Here is a 13,094-nt window from a genome sequence, read left to right on the forward strand (position 1 = left end):
TTTTTGAGGTTTGAAGGTATTTTTATTGTCTTTCTAGAGGTTTTATGGCTACTTTGGTAATTTCATAGGTTTTGTTGGGGGGGGGGGGGAATTTTAGCTGTTTTGGAGGTTTTAGAGGTATTTTGGTAGTTTTATAGGGTTCTAGGGTATTTTGATAATTTTGAAAACTTGGGGGCATTTTGGTAATTTTATAGATTTAATGGTATTTTGGCCATTTTTGAGGTTTTAGTGGTATTTGTGTGTGTGTGTGTGTGTGTGTGTAGAGAGAGAGAGAGAGAGGGGTAATTAGGTGGGTTGGGTTTTACTTATAATAATTGGGTTGAGATTGGGTTATAATTAATTGGTTAAATTTGTTATAATTGAACTAGCCTCTGAGCACGCGCTCATGCGCGTGCTCAAAGGCTCTTCTATTTTTTGGGTAAGGTTTAATGTAGAGCATTTATGATAATTTGGAATTACTACTTTTTTCAATCACCAAAAAAAACCTAGGGGTGTGATGAAAAATTATTTCACCACCCATAATACTCATTTTTATCATAAGATTGTTTGCAATTTGTTGAACTCCGAAATCAACTTTATAACCAACTACCCTCTGAGCACGCCCGTGAGGCTCTTCTATTTTTTGGGTAAGGTTTAATGTAGAGCATTTATTATAATTTGGAATTACTACATTTTTCAATCACAGAAAAAAACCTAGGGATGTGATGAAAAATTATTTCACCGCACATAATTTGCAAACAATCTTATGATAAAAATGAGTATTATGGGTGGTGAAATAATTTTTCATCACACCCCTAGGTTTTTTTTGGTGATTGAAAAAAGTAGTAATTCCAAATTATCATAAATGCTCTACATTAAACCTTACCCAAAAAATAGAAGAGCACTAGTCGAGAGATAGTTGGTTATAAAAGTTGATTTCGGAGTTCAACAAATTGCAAGCAATCTTATGATAAAAATGAAGTATTATGAATTGGTGAAATAATTTTTCATCACACCCCTAGGTTTTTTTTGGTGATTGAAAAAAGTAGTAATTCCAAATTATCATAAATGCTCTACATTAAACCTTACCCAAAAAATAGAAGAGCCTTTGAGCACGCGCATGAGCGCGTGCTCAGAGGCTAGTATTCCGTAACTATTATCCATTTTTGCCAATTTTATTTATGCAGTAATCAACATGTTATTGATTGGAAGATGATGCAATAATTTAGTATTAACCTTTAGGGGAGGAAAAAAAGATCCTCTGAATAAATCTTATAAATAATGCATCTATTGAAAATGCATAGTAAAATTGTAACAATAAAACTACTTATAAAATACATGCAATGACCTTTACAAAAGCAATTATGAAGAAGTTGATGGATCAATGTAGAAAACTGAAATATTTACATTAGGTAAAACTGTAAAATAATGCACTACATCTGAAACATGAATATGTGAACTTATTAATATTATGCCGGCTATGGTGGAGAAGTTGGTGGAGCAATGCTATTTGTTCCACATTCTAATTGCTTTCCCGGCATTTGCCATGAACCTATGATACAAAATGTGTTAGTTTGTGTTATTAATAGAGACTTTAAAACGTACATAATAATAATAAGCACAATAGATATCTAGTATAAACTTGTAAAATGAAATATTTGAGCCCGACCTTGTGATGATATTGCATAGCTCCATGTATGTGAAATGGTCTACTTGACTTGGGACTTGAAGAACTATCATTTAATTACCAAAAATTTTAAAAAAAAATTATATAAAAACTATGTAATTAAGTTTTTTTTTTAAGTAGATGTGGTAATGATTTGTACACCTTTATTATCGCATCGTCCTTGACTCTCATTTTTGTTTTTCTTTACTATTTTGGGTCTTGAAAATTGCATCTGCCTTGGTTTTTTTCTTCGTATCTTTTTTTCTCCTGGATGTTGGAAACCACATTGTCCTTGATTTTCATTCTCCGTTTGTCTCTGTTGGCATGAGTGTTAGAGATCACATCGTCCTTAATTTTTCCTTTGTCTTTTTTCTTATGGATGTTGTGCACCTCATTGCTCTTCTTCACATTGATTTGTTTTTTGTCTTTGTTCTTGGAACTTCAAAATGAAGAAAAAAATTGTTTGTATATTAAGACTATCAATTAGTTATTTTCCTATTTTAAAAAATACCGTAACAAACCTTTCCAATTTTTGTGACTCTAAAACTCGTTTCACTTCTTTCCAAAGCTCTTTCTTGTCAGCTTGAATAGTGAATCCCCAACCAGGTGAATAAATTTTCAATTTGCGAACCTAACCCATACGCAGCATGACATTTTTAATATTAATTTTGATAAAACAATTGAAAGGGATGCTGATTAAAGATTTCATTAAAAAGAAATATACCTTGTTATCAATGGCCTCCATGTTTAATAATGATTGATCATCCTTCCAATTTTCCCAATGAGTAGTAGGAACAACATGCACTCCATTACTTAGCATAGTGGACTCAATCCTCACATTTGAGTTGGGCATCCTTCCTGTTACCAATTGATTGTATACATAAAAAAGATCAAGAAATAAAATATTAAAACGTAGACCGCATAACCATTAAAATTTGTAAATTATTAAAATAAATTTATATGTAAGACAATTATTTCCAATTGTAAATTAATACCTATGAGGAAGGGAACAAAACATCCTTATACACAATATTTCTTGTGTGAACACCTTCCTCCTCAGGTATTGTTCCTTTTTGCACCAATAGTTTTGTGTTGGATTGAGAGACTCCCCTTGACAACGCCACATATAATTGGCCATGACTAAAAACATGATCAGGAAGATAAATTCCAACAGTTGGAATTGTCTGACCTTGCGCTTTGTTTATTGTAAGTGCAAAGCTTAAACGTACAAGAAATTGTCGTCTGATCATTACAAATGGCAAGTGTACATTTTCTGTTGTCTTCAAAGGGATTCTTGGCAAGAAAACACGTGTACCCGCATATTGTCCAATCAAAATTTCAGCGTCAATTACGTTGTTAAAACATCCACGGCATATTAATCTTGTACCATTACATAATCCGGCTTTTGGATCTATATTGCGCAGCAACATAATTGGAGCACCTTTTTTTAGTCTTAATATATGTGGTGGTAAACCCCCTGGAGATATAGAATTTAAAAATTCTTGTTGATATAGATGCTGCGTATCTCCTTCAACCTCATCAAAAGAATGTAACGTAAACTCATCTCAGGAGCGAGAAATTATCTTTGCATTAAGCTGTTCAACATCATCATTGATAGGTGTTAGCAAAGCCCTATCAACCATATACCTTGCATCATTGGCATGTTCTTGCAAATTTGGAAAAACTTGATCAATCAAGTTGTAAATAGAATGCTGACCCTCCCATTGCATTGCCATTGAAGAGGGTAGTTTAATCAAATCATCCATTATAAATGGTTCATTCCCATCACCAATGCGTTGTATATACTGAGCAAACTCTTCATCGTTGATAGATCTCATATTCTGCTTCAAATGTAACACTTTGACATCTTTCCATAATGGAGACTTGACTATGCATGCATCAATCATTTTAAATCTTTGTACCCTTTGGAACAACCGAAGTACTTGACGAAAATCTCCACCCAAAATTAGCACCTTCCCACCAAAAGGTAAATTTACTTCCATAATATCTTTAAATGTTCTATCTAAAGATTCAAGTGCACGTCGTTTTACCTTTGGGGCTTCATCCCAAATAATTATGGTGGCACGTCTAATAAGTTCGGCTAAGTCGATTGTTTACTTATTGAGCAAGTAGATGAAGCATCGGGAGTTAAAGGAATCTTAAAACGGAATGCGGCTGTTCTTCCACCAGGGAGTAATGTTCTTGCTATGCCGGATGTAAGCGTGGCAATTGCAATGTGACCTGCTTTTCTCAAGGTTGCCAATATTGTGCGATACAAAAATGTTTTCCCAGTTCCCCCTGGCCCATCAACGAAGAATATCATGCTTTCCTTACGATCAATAACTGTCATGATTTTCTCATATGCAACTCTCTGGTCGTTATTCAACTTTTCAATTAAAGTGAGTTCTTCATCTACATTTGGAACGATTAGCTCATCTTGAATGAGTCTAGGTACGAGTGAATCATTGTCACATTCTCCGGTCGATATCGGCAAATCATACTCTGTAATGTGCTTTCCATGTTGCAAGAGTAACGCCCCTAAATCCTTGAGGAGTTTATTTGTACGACGTGTCTCTGTTGTAATAGATGTTGATGGATAATCTTCTACCATATATGGGTAAAACTCATTCCACAATTCTCTTACTCCAGTTGGTAGACAAAATACTAATATTGTTGCAAACAATCTTCTTAAAAGGACGGCATTCTAATGTCTCTTGCTTCAAGCGGTTCTTGTCGTATGCTGTTATCATTCTCTAGTAAACCCCTTTGTTCAGCTGCTTGCTTAAAAGTTGGATAGGTTATCCCATTAACAGTCAATAAATCATCAAATCCTGTTGGCCCTTTGACATGATTAAGAAGAACACGCAAATTGAACTTCTCTCCATCAAATGGTGAAACAGTATATATCCTGCCCACTACTTTTTTATGAGATCTTCTTCGTGTCCATATATTGTTTTTATAATCCCAACAATAATGCTCAGGAAACTCTCTATATACATAATTTCGTGCATCGTGATTAATCATATTCATATAAAAAAATTCAGTAAGCATTGTCTTTTTACTTCGCTCCAAAACATTAGCAATAGGTTCATGTGATCTAAAACGTACTTGTTGTCTATCTGGAAGATGAATTTGCAAACGAAAAACAGCAGGGTACATTCAATACATAGGAAAAGAAAATATCTTCCAACATGCCTCTGGAGCACACGTACCGCATCTTGCATCAATGTAACTTGTTGGACCTCATCATAATTTGGGCTTTGGCCTAACTTCCATAGAGACACGATGCGGGCCTTTATACACATATTTATATAAGTACTTTACACTCTTGATACTGCAACATATTTCAACATTAATATGACAATTATATTTCAGCAATAACCAAGGATTATATGGAACAACCCAAGTGTTGTCTACCATAATCCTACAATGATCATTCAGTGGCACGGGATTATTAGTATCATATCGTTTGTAAACGGGATATGAGTCATTGCCTTGGTATGTTTCGATGAGAAAGGCTTTGGGTATCCTTTTTTACATCGCCCATTTTTCATGCACGGTGATCTTGGATTTTGTACCCCTTGAGGCCATGTATCATATGCTTCGGTACGACTTTATGTAAGCGAGGTTGTTCCTCTTTACATGGTATTTACTGCCTTAACAACCCAATCGTAATCATCTGGATTATGCAATTTATCATCTTCATCGAGAATTATAAGCATGTGTGCATGTGGTAAACCCCTTTTTTGGAACTCGAAGACACACGCACGTATACAATAACTCTTCCGAGAACCCCACTTGACCACGATATCATCTTTCAATTCTTCAAATTTCGATTTGAAAACTCTTGCAAGCAAGTACGGGACGATCTTGTGCTGTTTGTGCGAGGTAAAAGCTCATTTTGGATTTCTTCCCATCACGGATTGCACGTCATTGTGATGAATAAATACGCTTCCCAAACTTTTGAACCAATGACATTGCATCTTGAAATCGTTGGATCATATCGCGTGGGCTTCCCACAAATGATGAAGGTAGAATGGTTCTATGTCCAACATTTCCTATATATAAGATGAAAAAGTTGGGGCACTAATAAATATTGATACTAATTCGCCATTAATAAAGTAATGTAACTTTCAAATGTAAAGTTTACACTACCGGTGTCACTTTCTCTCCTTCATTGAAAGTATCTTGTAAGCCTTGGTACGATATCTGCCCCTAATAGAATCTTGATTGTGCTCGAAACCACCTAAGCTTGTGTGTTTCAATTTTTACATAATTATCAACAACATGCGTTGGGAAAGGCGTCCTCAAGCCAAATCATTGATAAAGCATCGTCGCGAATCTTCGACATTAGTAAAAATAGACGTATGTTTAGTTATTTTATAATGTAAGCGGCATTTCGAAGTAATAGATTGAAAATAATAAAACTGTTACCTGAAATATGTATGCATAATAATCGCGACATGACACTTTATTTCTATTAGCGTCACGTGTGTTGATATCCCATCCATATGTTCCAAATGGAAAAAGTATTGGGTACTGCAATGGATCATAAAATCCTGCTGTATCTTGAACATTGATCAAATTACCACCAAAGGTTTGAACCAAAATTTCTCTGCCACTTAAATGACCCGGCTTCTTCTCCTCCTACAATAATAGCTGCCACTTGGGAAGCATTGGGAAGGCAATATTGAGGTTGGTTTAGAGGTTGTTCTTTAATGAGGAGTTTACATTGATGTAAATTTGGACTTCGAGATAATTGACGAAATTTCTCCACAAATGGATTGTGCATGTCTAAGATCCTTTGAATAAGTCGCACAATATCTTCATGAGCTTCTACAGATTGAGACATTCTACGTTGTATTTCAAGATCGGTGTCATAGATATACAATTGTAGATGCCGCACACTTAGAGGTGTATGTGGTAAAAGACTTCCAATTCTATGATAGATGGCACCTTGGGCACGAAATGTATATATTCCTCGACTATTTGAGGCCACACTTTCATCCACATGCACACCCGTTAAGGAGGTAAATGCAAACATGTTGTTGTAAAACGTATATATTGCACGAAATGTACGCAGTGGTGTTTGCTCACAAATGAGTTCCATAAATTCAGGACAAATTGGTATATTGGAGAAGGATATTTTTCCATCCTTGCAACACATCGAGGATGTCTCTCGATGGAACAAACGGGCATTACAAAAGTGACATGTCTTTGGTTGTGGTAGTTGGTACCTAATGGTCTCTATACCTTCTTTAAAATCCTTTGCACAATTGTATCTGCCTCGCATACAATTTATTACATGTGCAGTACCATCAAATGTGTTGTCAACACCTAATTTTTATTTTGAGGAAAAAATTAGTGATAAACAGTGTCATGATAGTTATGAAAGAAAATATTAAAATTGTACCAAATATTATGTTGTGAAAAAAGCAAAATATTAATAATGTTTCGAATATGCAGCTTGATAACAAATAATAAAATTGATAATGATAAACATGTAAATTGAAATAAAAATGGTGACATTGAGTGACGAACCTTGTTCTCTATAGCCATCCCCATGATTTTGATCATTTATATTTTCAACTTCTTCAGTTCTCTCTACAGCTACAATGTAATTATAGAAAATGCTCAATTGGTGTAATTATATATAGAAAATTATGTTCAAAGCTCTATAGAAGGATATGAAAATGAAAATAAAAATGGTGGCATTGAGTAATAAACCTTGTTCTCTATAGGCATCCCCTTGGTTTTGCTCAACAATATTTTCAGCTCCTTCAATTCTTTCCGTAACTACAATGTAATAATATAAAATGCTCAATTGGTTTAATTATATATAAAAAATAATGGTGAAAGCTTTATAAATATATTATATAAAACTTACCATTATTAACATCAGAATTTATATGACTTGGTCCAGCTTCAAAGTCATTTGCCATTATAGTTGGATAGGTTGGAGGGAGACCTAAATTTAATATTACAAACATTAACTTAGTAATATTGTATACATTGACATACAACTAACATGCCAAAAAATATGAATTTTGTATAATCTCACCACTAACTTCTTGCATAGCCCTATGCTGAACTGGCATATTGCGTGCCAAGTTACGGATATGTGTAAGACGACAACTTTGTCCAGCCTCGTGATTAGGCAGTATTAGTGATGGGTTTGTTGATGTTGAATTAGAATGTACAACATCTTCTTCACTAAAATTTGTTGGGCCTCCCACTAAAATGTGATCACCACCCAAAGTTTGTTGTCTTTGTCTTGCATAATTGGCACGACGTCTTCCCAATCGAATATTTCTACTTTCATTGTCTTCTCTTTGTATTCTCAAGCGAGCATAATATCTCCATTGTTCTCGACGTCGTTCTATGTCATCGGTATCCACCATCGCTGTATTTTGCGAACTCATTCCTACATAGAATTAAATAAAATTTATAGTGGTTGTTGCACATACATACACAATAATGAATAGATTTTTCCTTGTCACAAATAGAGTGTATTAAAACCTCAAAAAAGTGAACTAATTTTGAACAAATCAATCACATGTAAGAATTGTAATAATATGTGTAATTGTAATAAATTTTTAGTAAAATAGGAGAAATAAGTTACACTTCTTAAAATTATTAAATTATTATTTTAGGTAGAAGTTTTGAGAATATATTTAAATTTAGGTAATGATTTGTTAGATCAATATGACGAAAATATTATTTAGAAAATGTTTACTTTATTTCACAAAATCATTAATTATCCATAAAAAAATACATGGCTTGCATTTCTAGATTGGGATTTGGATGCTTCTACTAATTTTTACATTAGTGAGTATCTAATGAGTTTTAAACTGATAGACTATCATTATCAATACTTATGTTGTATTTTATAAGGTACATAACATTTTCTATGGAATAGTAAATTAATAAGCTTTTTGTTAAAGGAAATGTTCCTAAAAAGATCCTAAAATTTAGTAACTATCCATCCACTTTTTTTTTTTTTTTCCTGGTATTGTTGATGTTGTTCTTTTTTTCAAACTTTATGTATGACAGTTACCATTTTTTGTCTAATCCTAAAATGTAGTTTTTTTAATCCTAAAATTTAGTCATTTACTACATATCCATAACATAAGTAAATAAAAGCTTAAATTGAAAATTTTATGGCAAGAGATACATGTTAATTGTATAAAACCACAATTGTATTTTGAGATTTTTTTAAATAAAGTATTAAGCGAATTGCTTTAACCTTAACAAAAGGCTAATACAATTGGGAATTAATGATTGAAGTATCTTGAAAAAAAATTGTATAAAAACTTCATGATTGTTTGTTGAGAAGAAAAATAAATAAATGTAGTTTAAGGTCATAGCAGTAGGAACAACATCTAAATTGATGTTTAAAAATTTTTTTTCAATAAAATATTTTTAAAGATATTTCCTAAAAAATTCTTTAAACTTTTCTGATTAAAAAATTCCAAAAAATATTTTGTAAACCAATGCAATTCTCCAAGTTAGTTTAAGCATGGGCTTGAAAGTTGGAAAGTGGAATATAGTTCATGCAGATTTGGCATTTCTTCCTTTCACTTAATGGAGTATGCAATCCAATGAGATCTAAGGAGGTTTGGCACACCCATGAAGATGATCTGACCGTTAAGTAAAATAGCTTTCTCTCTATCTCTATCTCTTTTTCTTTTTTTTAAATCTCTTCCATATTTTTGACAAAAAAAAAAAAAAAAAGACTTCTACTATAAAATCACTACTATAACTTCTCCATCCTTATCCTTATATTTAGGCACTAACATATCTGATTTTGAAAGAAAATAAAAGGCCAAATTTAGTTTCATAATTTTACAGGCAGTTGAATTTGGTTTTTGCTTAGTTTTTTTTTTTTTTTTTTTGATATGAGAATGGGGTAGTTTTTATTTTTTTAGAATGTGGGATGGTTCCAAGCTTGATTTGTTGACAGTGTGTCCAATTGTGGAGTTCACGCACAGCACATAGGTGATGTAGATAAAGTTGTTTTGTAGGCAAGATTGTTGGCTTATCATAGGTGAGCTCACGCACAGCACATAGGGAATGTGTGGGATTTTTTTTTTTGGATAGAAGGTGGGGTAGTTTTGGTTGTGTGTAGTTTTTTTAAAATAGGACTCTCAGGAACGTGTGGGACATTTTTTTTTTTTTTTTTGGATAGAAGGTGGGGGTAGTTTTGGTTGTGTGGTAGTTTTTTTAAGATAGGACTGTCAGGGAACATGTGGGATATTTTTTTTTTTGATAGATGGTGGAGGTAATTTTGGTTGTGTGGTAGTTTTTTTAAGATAGGACTGTCAGGGAACGTGTGAGATTTTTTATTTATTTTTGATAGATGGTGGGGGTAGTTTTGGTTGTGTGGTAGTTTTTTTTAAGAATCTTCTCTTTTTGAAGCAATACTTATCTAAAACAATAATTACTCTCCCGCTGGCCAATACTATATATCTGATACTCTCTTTTCAGTTTCCACGCACAGCATAGACTGTTGGGTATTCTATTATTATTCTTTTTTGATAGATGGTGGGGGTAGTTTTGGTTGTGTGGTAGTTTTTTTAAGATAGGACTATGGGTAGTTTAAATTTTAAATATATCAACAATATTAACAACATTTTTTTTTTGAGAAAGACATCAACAACATTTAAACTGAGAAAAAGGTACGTAGCATTTTTTATGAAGTAGTAAATTAGTACTTATGGAAAAAAATTTAAATTGAATTTGACATAAAATTATACAAATGATAAATATAGTTTCTATTACGAAAGAAATTTTTTTACAACAATTTCTTAGATAACAACCACTTTATGTGAGGTTTAATACATACTAGCCTCTGAACACGCGCTCACGCGCGTGCTTAGAGGCTTTAATACATATAATAATTCTTGTAAAGTCTCTCACCCGAACTTATCTAATATTCCATTCCAATGACTCCTCAATACAATCCAAAAAATTTGTGTGTACGTGAACCTGAGAGAAATAAAAGAATTAGGGTTAAACCAAGTATTTAAAAAAAAGAAAATTTAATCAACAAATCAAAGTTAGAATTTAACTCTATCATGGACTCTTTAAAATCTAATCACCACATCATTAACTATTTAAATAAATAACTAAATTAAAAAAATAAAAAACTTTAACACCATTCATTTCTTAAAAAAACTAAAAATCTAAATAGAAAGCTAAAAAAAATTTCTTAAAAAGAAAAAAAAAACGTAACAGGAAAAAAAAAATTAACGCCATTCAATTCTTAAAAAACTAAAAAACTAAATAGAAAGCTTTTCTTAAAAAGAAAATGAAAACGTAGAAGGGAAAAAATAAAAAAAATTTAACGTCATTGATTTCTTAAAAAACTAAATAGAAAGCTAAAAAAAATTCTTAAAAATGGAAAAAAAAACGCAGAGGGGAAAAAAAAAGTTGAGGAAAACTTTAATGAAAGTCATTCATAAACTTTAATGAAAGTCATTCATAAACTAAAGATAAGAAAACAAAGAGGAACTTGCAAAAGATATAACCTGAAAATTTTTTGGTTGATTGCTTCTTTTGTAGCATAAGGCAGCCCTGTCTTTGGATCACAATCTCTACTGGCAGCCAAATGACATGATTAAATTTAAGAAGTACAGGTGGTAGAGCGTATGAAGGAAGGCATTCATTTCAAAATTACATTTAAAAAGTAGAGTGAAAGAAAGTCGATCGCTAAAACCAAACAAAAGAAAACAAAAAGGAATTTGTAAAAGATAGAACTGGAAATTTGTTGGAGCCTCGACAATAAATATCTTTAATGCGAAGAAAAAGAAATGAGGATGTAGAGCTAAAGCCCAAATGTCTTGATACGAAGAAGAATGAGAAATAAAAAGTGTTATAGAAACCGCAAAGCGTACGTGAGTTTGTGGGTTTTAAAGTGTAGGAGTTTTAATTTACATATTTATCCTTGTTAGTTGAAAACTTGTAAGTGGATATGATGAGGGTACTTTAGGCATCCAAAATGTGGAATCCAAACAGGGAAAGCCCCTTAAATAGTAGTATAGATAAATAGTTTTTATGTATCCAACCCACTTGTGCTTAGACCAAACTCACTCATTTGATACCACAGACATTTTTTGGTATTTTCAACCGAAACCTTCTTCTATTATGTGTCACCTTGTAGTCCTGAAGCAGTGAATTATCACTAGAACACCATCCAATATTTGGATTTTACAGATAAACTGAGCTTTTTATGTTAAATTCTGTTATCAAGTAACTATTTGATTCAATTACCAGATAGTCTAATTAAGCATAGATGGAGGTTTCTCTGAAAAGCATAGATGGAGATGTGGATTAGGACGAGAATGCGTACGTATGTTTCCAACCAAAACAACTTTCTGCATTTGTCCCATACCTTTGGCTTTATCTTCCAACTCCTTGGAGGATTTTCTTGGACACATTTATGATTTATGTCTATCCAATCTTTGTTCTCATTCCAGGTTTGTTTGTTTCATGTCTTTGAGTCAATTTCAGGTCTCGTAGATCTGAATATCACTTGATAATCACTAATAAGTTTGCGGGAGTTGGAAGTCCAAAGCTTCTGATTTTGATTTATTTTATTTATCTCTTTTAAAGATAACCGCTAATTCGACTTATTTATTATATTTTATTTGATTTCTTTGGGCTTTAATGTTTGTTGTGCAGGCTTGTAATGGTAGAATAAGACTTAATTTCCCTTTATCACAAACAAAACCCAGACTTGTGGTCGTCCACACTTGCCTCTAGGGTACTACACAGGGAAAGAAAGAAATCCCTGCCATGTAATGTATTAATCAAAGTCAAGCGAATGATCTAAAGAGTTTTGTAGTTTGGTTATATTACCTGTTCTTTTTATGAAAGAGAATCAGAGTTCAAATTCGCTCTTTTTCTATTATTATAACGTCCAAGTTAAAAATAAAAAAAGCAAGGGAATGAAAAATTTATTTCAAATCAAAAATTTTTTTTTTGTCCTCAGATAAAGAGGGGTTTTTTTTTTTGACAAATCCTTCTAAAAGTCTTGTCATGTGATACAACCTCACCAACATTTTGGACCAACAAAATTGCTTTCAGTTACTAATTTTCTTCAAACAGCAACAAATATGAATATGCAGTACTCCACCCTTTTGTTCGAAGGCCAAACTGAACAAATTAATACTGAAATCCAAAAGCGATGTTGTCTCAAGGATGTTCAAAGCCTCAATGCCAGTATTATTTTTCTTCCAAAAATGTTAATATTTTGATGATAATGAAGAGGAAAGGATTTGATGCAGCACAAAATTCTCAAATGGATTTAAGAATAATAGATAAAAAAGGGGAAAAAAAAAAGAAGAAGAAGAAGAAGAGGATAAACGTAGTGTTGCATGCCATCAGCCCAAGCAGGAATATAAAGAAATTGGGCCCAACTGGCTGTGGGTCTCCATCGTATATCAAC

At 32.7% G+C, this 13,094-nt stretch overlaps 1 pseudogene; it reads right to left on the minus strand.

The window, feature by feature from the left end:
* Positions 1-1,485: 1,485 nt before the first annotated feature.
* Positions 1,486-4,256, minus strand: LOC142634887 (uncharacterized; annotated as a pseudogene).
* Between the last annotated feature and the right edge of the window lie 8,838 nt (positions 4,257-13,094).

This window comes from Castanea sativa, chromosome 5, assembly GCF_040712315.1.
Source record: "Castanea sativa cultivar Marrone di Chiusa Pesio chromosome 5, ASM4071231v1".
NCBI lineage: Eukaryota > Viridiplantae > Streptophyta > Magnoliopsida > Fagales > Fagaceae > Castanea > Castanea sativa.